Consider the following 10,726-nt stretch of genomic DNA (forward strand, 5'->3'; position numbering starts at 1 on the left):
AGAGTCATTTTGATTTGGGTTTCTGTCACTTTTAAGCAAACAATATTCATGTAGAACAAACTGAAAAGCTGTGTTAATATCTCAGTGTTTGTATTTTAATTTAGAAATTCATTTCACTTCCTTACAAAATGGCTATCAAAAAATGGAATCTATAATTACTTTTTTTTCAAAATCCTCCTCAAATCTGTAAGTAGAAGTGAAAATCATCACACATTACAAATAAATATGTCTTTATTCATATATGTATTTATAATTTCAAATACATGCAATGATATTCATGTTGAAATAAATATTAGATGATATTGCTGAGAACAGCACTGTCTAACAAAACAGCACATAAGGTTAACTTTAAATTTGTAGACTTAATTAAAATTAAATCAATTATAAAAATATAAAATTAAAAACTTTCTTTTTCAGTGTGAACACATTTTGGACTATCAAAAGCATATGGTAAGGAACAACCATATGGACAGAACTTATACAGAATATTTTCATCATAAAAAAGGTCTATGGTAGAGCATTGGCCAAGACAACAGAATTCAATGAAAAGTGAAACAAAATGATCCTCTCGTCAAGGAGAGGTGCACTCACTGGAGGAACGTGAGAATGGACTTGGATCCAACCAGAAAAGACCATTAGGATTTTTAGAGCATTAAACTTTTAGAAATGAAAGGAAGTTCAGACAACAGGGGCATAGAACCCAAGTTATCAGAGAGAATATCAGATGAAAGATCAGAAAGGACTTTCCAAAAGAAGTTTATGCTTTAGTGTTGGACGTGTTATTATATTTTAAGAAAATAAAGAGAAAGGGTAGAAAACAAGATACATTGGCTTAATGCTTTTCATTTTTAAAGTTTTTGTTAAGGAATATTTGTATATAAACAAGGAATATATGTGCTATAAACATATCTTCGAAACACAACTAAAGAGCTCCATGCTTTCCAGAACACCTGATTCCTTTTTTTCTTTTGGCTTTAAATTTATTGTTTTAATGGTACAAATGTTGGAATACAATATGGTAATTTGATAGATGTATAAAATATGAAAACTAATCAAGTGTATATGTTAATCAGCTGTGTAAAATATGTGATAATTGATTATGTTTCCAAAACTATTTCTTAAATTTTTAATTAATACATAATGTGTTCAATGGCATGCAGTTGACATTTTAATATATATACGTACATATCACAAAAATATACCTATACTCCATAGGCTGATAAAGTGGAGGTGGTCTCCATATTATTGTGTTGTGTTTGTGAGTGATGTCCATATTAATGTGGATGCTCTCCATATCATCAGGTTGAGTTTGCATTTTTCTTTTCCAGGTTATCATGAAGAATGAACTAGGTTGTTCTGAACCTGTAGTGAACCACTATTTTGTAGAATGTTAGCATAGATTACTTCCATCAGTTTGACTTGGGTATCCTCCATCTAGCCTTCTCCATCTCTTTTCCCCTCCTAGAGGCCTCTATTATAATTGACATGACCTTATGATTTCTTCTTCCTTTTTTTTTCCTTTTTGCTCTTTCTTGAGCATCCATTAAATCTCAAATGAGGAGAGTGAGATATGCAAGTGTTGTTAATTAAAAAATAGCAAATGATCAATTCAACTTGATGTAACACATGTCTAAGATTGGATGTTTCACTTGGTGGCAAAATATGTATATTCGGAGCACAGTATCTTCTGTTATTGACCCTATTTAGATTTCTTTCATATACACCTATACTCTATAGGCTAATAAATATATATATAATAAATATGAAGAATCTACAGTAGTAGGTTTCCATATGATGCTTCAAATCAAATGGCATTTAGTGGTATGGGTCCCTCCCCATATTTCTTCCCTTACTGCTTCTTTACCTCCCTATTTAATCCTCTCACCCCTGTCACTCTGTAGCTATGTGTGTGTGTGTGTGTGTGTGTGTGTGTGCACATGGGCATGGGTCCTGTTGTGTTGAATTGTGGGTCCTGCGTCTGTCGCCCCAAGGAGCTAGGGCCATGGTTCAGGGAGGCAGAGGTGCAGGAATCTGACTGTGTTTACTCCATGACATGCCAGGCAGACATCAGGCTGTGAGAAGCTGCAGGACTCCACTCCAGGGGTGATGGAACACAATCAGGGATCCTAAGGAGGCCAGAGCTCTTGGGTTTGGGAACCCTGGGCCAAGAGGCAGCCGGGGACTGACTGGTTCTCAGGTCCTTGGACTCTCAGGCACCACTGAGAGGCCGCAGGAGGACTGAGACACTGGGGGAGTATGGGCTGGATCGACCTGCAGCTGAGGGGGGAGGGGGATGAGCTCCAGCCGTGTCCTGTGGGGATGAGACTCTTGGGTCTGCAGCCACTTGCTTGGCTGGATCTCCGTGGCTGGAACATTGAGAGGGTCATCAGTGGGAGTTAGACTGCAGCTCTATACTTGAAGACCTTCTCCATACTTCCCTATATCAGGCCCCAAAGAAGAGAGATAGTCCATGGTCTTAAGATACTCTGTCTTAAGATACTTATTGTCATGGTGGAAAATGGATGAAGCTATAACCCTGTTTCTTAGGGCAGGCCTGAGATTAAATACCTTTTGCAAGGAGGAGAATCTCAGAAGGAATCCTTAATTAGCTACACCCTTTGGCCTTTAGGTATCTCATTAGCATGGAGATCTGTCTTGAGGCTCTGTGGCCTGTAGTCACACCCTCTACCTGAGCTACTTGACCAATGGCCACAAACCTCTCTGTGGGAGGGGCTGTAGCTATGTGAAAGGAGCCAGGGGCCCAGGAGCAAGGCCAAACTCCTGCCGTCCCTGAGGGTCTCTGGGGTTCAAAGCCTGCACTCGACCAGGTACCCAGCTACCTCTCACAGACCACTGTCCAACACACACACACACACACACACACACACACACACACACTTCCAAATATCTAACTATTACAAGTAGACTAGCAATGAACATGGATAAGCAAGTTTCTCTCAGCAGGATGTAGAGGTCGTTGGGTATATACCAAGAGTAGAATATATAGATCTTGAGTTCTTGATGAAAAAGTGATGCATGGAATCCCCAAATCAATTTAGGCTAATATAAAGACAATCAGATTATCAGTTGATCTGATGATAAGGTTTATTGCTGAAGATAATACTTATATATCTCATTGAACATAGAAAAGTGGAATGGGTGCCTAACTACAGACTTTACCTCTACTGGCTAGTGTTCATAGTACCGGAAGGTACTCTACATGATACTAGAGGAGAAAGATAACCATCAACCTGCAAACTACAATGATGACCTGCCTGTATGCTACACTGATCCAATATTGGCAGAGAATTGTGGGAATTACCAACTACTCTCTGATTAGGATTAAGGCCCACTCCACAAAATGGAAAACATATCTAACTGTTCAGATGGCCAAGAACCTGAGAGTAAATAGACCATAGGCTTAGAGAAAAAGAGAATACTATTGCGGAAGTGAACATGAGTTCCCATCTCTAAACAAAATCTCTCCAATTGAAATCTATCCCCTCGCAAAGAAAATTTTATTTCTCCTCAATGGAGTAAGTTAGATTCCATGCCCAGCACTGGATGGCCAACACAAAATAAAAATAAAGTCAGTGATATATTTGTAAAATACTTTGTCTCATATTTCTTTGTTTGAGCTTTTGTTTTGTTTTATGCTCCTTTGGTTGCAGATTATGGTTCCTAATTTTGTGTTTTTATGGTGTGTGTGTGTGTGTGTTGTAGTTTCTCTTTGTTAGTCTTTGTTTTTTGTTTATTTTGGGTTGTTTGTTTTCTAAGGAGAGCAAGAAGGTATGGAGTGGGTGAGCAGGGAGGCTGGAGGATCTGGAAAGAGTACTGTATAAAAATTATTTTCTATTAAAAAATTTAAAAAGTAAAAAGCTTTTTTGTAAATGTGTGATCGCACTTCATATGCCCTACCCATCAGTGTATGAAAGATGTGTTTGGGTCAAGTGTCTGAGATTTCCATTTTTCTATGTGATCTCACTATCACTTCATATTTTTCAGCTTTAAATTTTAGCCATTTTTTAAATTATTCTGGCTTAGAGTTGTGATTCATTTTGTCTGAGATCTATTGACACTGAGTATTTCAATTATTTGCCTTCTTAAGGTTGAAACATAAGTTCTTTGCCTATCCTAGTGCCTAGTCCTTTACTAGATAGGTAAAACATAAATATTTCCTTATGAAATATGCCTTTAAGTTTTTAACAGTACTTTTGTAAGAGCAAACATTTAGTGTCAGTATCAGTGCTCACATGTGGTATTGGCATTTGAATGGCTGAAGCTGAAGTGTCTTTGAACCAAGATATCAAGACTAGTTTGAACAATGTATAGCAAAATTTTATCTCAGAAACAAAAAGAATTTAAAAAAATTCTCAATGTGGTGGGACATTCTTTTGATTTCATTATTTGAGATGCTGAGGCAAGAGGATTGCAATCTCAAGTCCAGCTTGAGTTACACAATGAGATTCTGCTATAATAAAAGTATATAAATACACTTTAAGAGCATTAGCTTCTCCAGGGATAAACCACCTGATAAGTTACTCAATTCTAGGTGGTCAATCCTAAATATATGTACATATATACACACATTACATATGTATATGTGTATATGTGTGTGTGTTTAACAATAATAAAGATGAGACCATGAATTGAAATGGCATTGGGAGGAACATGGGAAGAATTAAAGGAAGAAAAGGCAGAATTTTTGTTAGTATAGTACTCACATATGGAATTCTCAGAATAATAAATTTAACATAAAATGAAAATGTCATTTACAGAAAAATATAATAGATCAGATCATGTGAAAAGCTTTATAACTAAAAAAACAAAATTAAAGAATGTGTTTGGGAATGGTGTGCACACTTTTAAGCCTAGCACTTCAGAAACAGAGGCAGAAGAATCTCTTTGACATCCAGGGCAGCTTGTTCTATGCAGCAAGTTCCAGGGCAGTCAGAGCAACATAATGAGTTCCAGTCTCAAACAAGGAAAAACCGTGAAGAATGAGGCCTGGGAGTGTAGCTTAGAGATAGAAGGCTTGCGTAGCACATATAAAGACTTGGGTTTAGTCTCTGGCACTGTGAAAATGGAAGAGGGTTAGACAAAAAATAAATATGTTCCTCCACATCAATGTAGTCATGCATCTTACATAGAACAGTTTTCTACTTCAAATCCCTCAAAATCCTCTGACATCCAGAATCTGTGTATCTGTTTATAGGTTATATTTTATGTATGCTATGTGCAATCATGTCTTACAAGTTTCATCTAATGTATTTGTGTTTATCTCAAAAGTAGAAATTATCACTAACATATTCTGCAATATAATTTGGTGTTATTTTTCTAACAGTGAAATCAGTACTCCAAAATATTTGTCTTAATTTTAACTTAATAACTATTCAGTAGAATACTACAGAACTGGTATTTCTGCAGTACTCACCTTGACTTTTACCAAGGTATCTGTGATAATAGCTGTGTGATATGAAGGAATGATGGAAACTTGTCAAAAAATGTATTAGCCCATATAATGTCATGTCTTGAACAGAAAAAATGTCTTTCAGCATCACAACCATACATAGTTTCTGATCAAAATATTGTCACGCTTCTCTCCTAGTAACACATTTAAAGCTGTAAAACCAAGAAACTTTTAAAGCATGGGCAATAATGTTTCCTTAGATTATAAAGGTAAAATTCTCTATTGCTAGGAAGCTTAAACCAAAGTCATCAGTTAACAGACTTCACAAGAGTTGTAAATCAATATTTAAAAATCTAGTTTCAGCTGGGTTGGTCTTTTCCTGAGTGGCAATACTGTTTCTTTAAGATGGTTTTACAAAAACATATCTCAAAGTATTTTTATTAAAAAATTTACCCAACACGAATTTTAATGAACTAATGATTTAATTTAGCTAGAAAATGTTTTACTTACAAATGAGCAATGAGAACCACGATGCCCTAATGTATATAATAGAAGTATTAGAATGTAACTAATTATTTTAATATAAAAATATCTTGTCAAACAAGACCTGTCTAGCCCTAGTAGTCATTATTCTAATTCATTTTTAATTAATTCCTTAGGGCTCAAGAATATTTTTTTTAATCTGCTGTTTCAACTGCATAAACATTCTTTAAATATGACAGTGTGAAATTTTATTTCCAGACTCTATTCACTATTTTAATTAGCTGGCTTTTGAAGAAAGAAATCTGAGGTCTGTCTGCCCAGAGCAAAATAAAATAAAATGAACAGACTTTTTAAAAAATATGTGAGCTTTTTCTCTAAGCAGTTAACCATCTGATTAAAACTCTCTATGTAAAGTAAGTTTGTGTTTTGACTTAATGAATATTTATAGCAAAAGTTCAAATAGTATTAAATAGCGGCAAGACAAGTCTTGGACCTAGGTTCATATTTCATTATCGAAATACAAATGCATGGTTCCCCTATGCTAATTATCACCTTCCAACAAAAAGAGCAATTGGATTAGCCATTCATCTAAGGGTCACTCTTAACTAGCTGAATGTGTTAGTTTAAGTAGTAGAAGACCAATCTTAACAAAATAGAAGATTCAAGATAGGAAGAAATCTAAGACTATCACATATATCTAGACACTAAACTACCTCTGGTAAGAACTGAAGAACTGATTTTAACTTAATAAGATGGAAGCTGCCAGTTCCTCAGGAAGCTGTATGTGCTGGTTAGATGTGAACTTGACACATACTAGAGTCACCTAAGAACTGAAAATCTCAATTGAGGAATTGTTCCCATCGGAATGGACAATGGGTATATCTGTGGGACATTTTCTTCATTGTTAGTTGATTTGATGGGCTCAGCTTACCGTGAGTGATACCTTTGCTATACAGGTGGGTGTGGGCTTTGTAAGGCAAGCAGTTCAGCAAGATGATAGGAGCAGGCTGCTGAGCAGCTGTCTGTCTTGGCTCCTGGTCCTGCTCCTGGTCCTGCTAGAGTTCCTGTCCTGACTTCCCTTGGTATGGACTGTGATTCAATCAGTAAGCTAGAATAAATCTTTACTTCCCACATTGCTTTTGGTCATGGTGTTTTATTACAGCAACAAAGCAAAGACACTGTAGTTTCAGTGAAATTCTTGGTAGGAGAAAACAAGATTGTAGTGTGTTGAAATGTGAGTGAACATTAAGAATTGTAGAGGAACTTTAATCTAGCAACATGACTGCTTTGACAAGGAATCACACACAAAGACCTAGGTCTATGTGATCTTTCTGGAATGTAGACACAACTTGCCTTTAATCCTTCTGGCTGGAATTGAGACATGCCCTTAGTACACACCTTTAAGGCAAAACTAGTTTATAAAAGGAAGCAGACTTGCTTGAAAGTAACATCTAATTGAGAGGTAGACAAAGTAATGAATCAGAGAAAGATTTGACAGAATGAGTCAGGGATAGGAAATGTCCAACTCTCAGAGGACAGGAAAAAGAAGCTACTTAAGAGCAGTACTGGAAGCGAGAGTGCTTGGAATTCAATTGAGTTCAGTTCAGAGTAGTTTGGCCCATGGAATTCAGAAACAGTCTTTCCAGGCAGAGCAATTCAGTCAGAAGTCTAGAGAAGCCAATTTGAATTAGTCAATTTGGAGAGGAGTTTGAGCAAGAACAACTGAGTTGAACCAGCCAGCCAGAGATCAGAAAGAGATAGAAAAGAGTTTATTCAGCAGTACGTCTGAGAAGCTGAAACATTCTAAGCCTAAATTTAACAGGAGGCTGGAAGCAGAAGCCTTCAAGGTCAGGAGTTGCAGAAGATTAGGTTGTACAGAGGCTAGAAGGTTCCAGGCTTAGGCCCAGGGATAATTAGAAACACTCTGAGCTCAGCCCAAATTGTGTATTTGCACAGCTTGGGTAAGGCTCTCATCTCATCTGAGGAAACAAAAGTAACATTTACATTTATAAAGAATGAATTTGTGATAAACCAAGAGAACATCTTCAAAGTGCCTTGCCATGAATCAGGTTGAAAGAGATAGAGTTGAAGGAGTAGAGAATTTTTTATTTTTTTTAAATAGGAGAATGTTCTAATGCTAATGTTGTAGTCTGATTTCTGTTGCTATAACAAAACACTGGAGACTTTACAAAGAACAGGATTTTTGATGAACATGATGGCACAAAATTTAACTCCAGGTACATTGTTCCTTAGTCAGGAGAACTCTGAATTTACAGTTATTCTGAGCTATGTATATTGAATATATGTATATGCAATTCCAAAAGAACAGCAAAATAACAATAAAAAGGGATCAGAGTACTGTTGCAGAAATTATTGGAAAAAAGTGGCGCACGGCTCAGCTCCAGCTTCCTTACTGCCACCATTTTCCTGCTCTAAGTTCCCATTTTAACAGAGGCACCAGCTTGCCAGGAGTGCTGGCCCAGGACCCACAAAAAGTTGGTGTGGCTGTTGCCTCCACCAGTCATCTCCGTGGAATCCATGCCTCCAAACCCAGGGAATAACTGCCACCTCTATGATATAACAATTGTAGTACCCAGTAGAAATGAGATTCTTAATGCTTAAGATTATCCAATAGATTTATATATTAATAAATGCTCAATACGTAAGATGCCCACACAAGCAGAATTGTTACCCCAGTATCTAATAACTACCAAGACTCCTAGAGACACTCACATCTTCCTCCATCTTGTTTCCTCCCTCCTCTCCTTCTCCCTTTCCTTCCTTCTCCCAACTCCCTGCTCCACCTACCTCTTCTACTGCCCAATCACTGAGCTCCACTGCAAATGCAATGGGCAGGAAGAAATCTTGCCACACAGTATTGTAAGACAACAGAAACTATTAAACATTAGAAATATTAGTAGTCTATTAACTTTGTAGGTGTGATAAATGAAATATTATGAACAGACTTGTTGCTTAAGATTTTTTTCAGATATCCTAGAAAAAAATAATGAGATGCAAGAGCAGAAAAATGTTTATTATGTTGAAGAATAGTATGAAACAGTAAACATGCTATCTCCCATAGACCTGTCTCCCATAGTCACGTCTTGCTGGGAAAGCGGGAGTAAAGGGGAGGCAGTCAGAGAATGTGAGGGACAGAGACTTTTGTTTATCTTAAATGATACTAAAACTCAGAACTATGACAGACAGAGCCCAGTAAGAGGAAGAGTATGAGAATGTAGAGGAAATTGTACCTACTGCTTAGGTGGTAACGTTGGTTATCTGCAGACTTCCACAATGACTGCTGTTCTTTAGAAGAATCGAATACAAGACAAGATGAGAACACGTAGACAGTGAATGAAAGAAGTCTGTAAATAAAAGTGAAGTAGGAATCTGTCATAGAAATTCAGAAAATACCTTTCCAACAGATCCTCAGTCTAACCAGCCCCAGTCAATACTTATGTGTAAGTAAGCTTGCTTTGTGGCCATGGAAGGAAGGATAGCCATGTCCCTCAAGTGACTTTCCTATTCAAATTTTAATTCAGCAATAGAGGTTGATCAGTATAGTTGCAGAAGATGGGATGAAGGACACAGACATTTTGTGGACACTTATAGCTCTAGTTTAATTCTTCAAAATTGTGACAGTTGTTAAGACGGCATGACTCCACTTGTACAGAGACTGTTGCTTGAGATTTTATATCTCTCTTTGCTGCCTTTGTAATAACCCAAGAAAGACAGGGATGTGATTAAAAGAAATACGTGGATGGCACAATGTTACTTTGTTAGTGGATCTGAAGCGAGGCAGTATTCGCCATGGGGTGCGTAGTATGTTTCATGTGAAATAATAATAGTTTAGCACACCATTCTGGTAGAGTGGGAGTTTGAAGGCCAATTAGACAGAACAATTTTTTCTAATGTGTCAAAATAATGCACGTAGTTGCACTAAATAAATTCCTGCTGGTGCAGTGCTGTGAAAGTGGAATGATTAATAGCCTTCAGTATTAGTCCCACTTAGTTTGAGACACAGTGGACTAATATAGATCTCCACAAAAAAATACTTTTCTATATGCATATTACAAGCCTCCTTTATTTAACTGCTTTCTTGGTGTTAGGTACACCCCCAAGTTACTTTATTTTTTCCATTTTCAAATCTAACATGAAACCACGGGCCTTACAACTGGGTATAGGTTTCAATACTAAAACCTACAATAATTTTCAGACATAGAAATGTCAACCAATAATCTCACTGTCAATAAAATGTTCACAAAAACCTGAAAAAGTCATATTTTATAGAAATTTCCAATTGTTTTTAGCTGCAATATTTGTTCCATGACTCTTAAAGAAAAAGTAACATTAAGAAAGATGAAGTAGGGACATGGTTTAGCAGTTAAAGCACTTGCTACACAGCACCCCTGTAAATGCAGCCTTAGGAAGCAAAAACAGAGGTTCCCTAGAGCAAGCTCTGAATAAAACATCCTGTCTCAAAAGAATGAGGTGGGAGAGAAAGAAAAACTTCCCAGTATTAGGCTTGACCATCTACACAAAAAGACAAGTGCACATGCGCACACATGCACACACATGCACATGAGGCCATACACATATGAACATGTTTTCGTTCCACATACTTATACACATTAAAAGAAGAAAAAAAATTTTTAAATGAAAACTAAATTAAAAATTGATTGACAGTGTCAAAAAACATAACATTAAACAGACAAACAGACTGAGTGGATAGTATTGATATATTTAAATGCACATGCTTGTGCATGCATGTGTGTGTGTGTGTGTGTGTGTGGTGTGTGTGTGTGTATGTGTGGTGTGTGTGTGTATGTGTGG

The sequence above is a fragment of the Grammomys surdaster genome, unplaced genomic scaffold, assembly GCF_004785775.1.
Source record: "Grammomys surdaster isolate TR1022 unplaced genomic scaffold, NIH_TR_1.0 264, whole genome shotgun sequence".
NCBI lineage: Eukaryota > Metazoa > Chordata > Mammalia > Rodentia > Muridae > Grammomys > Grammomys surdaster.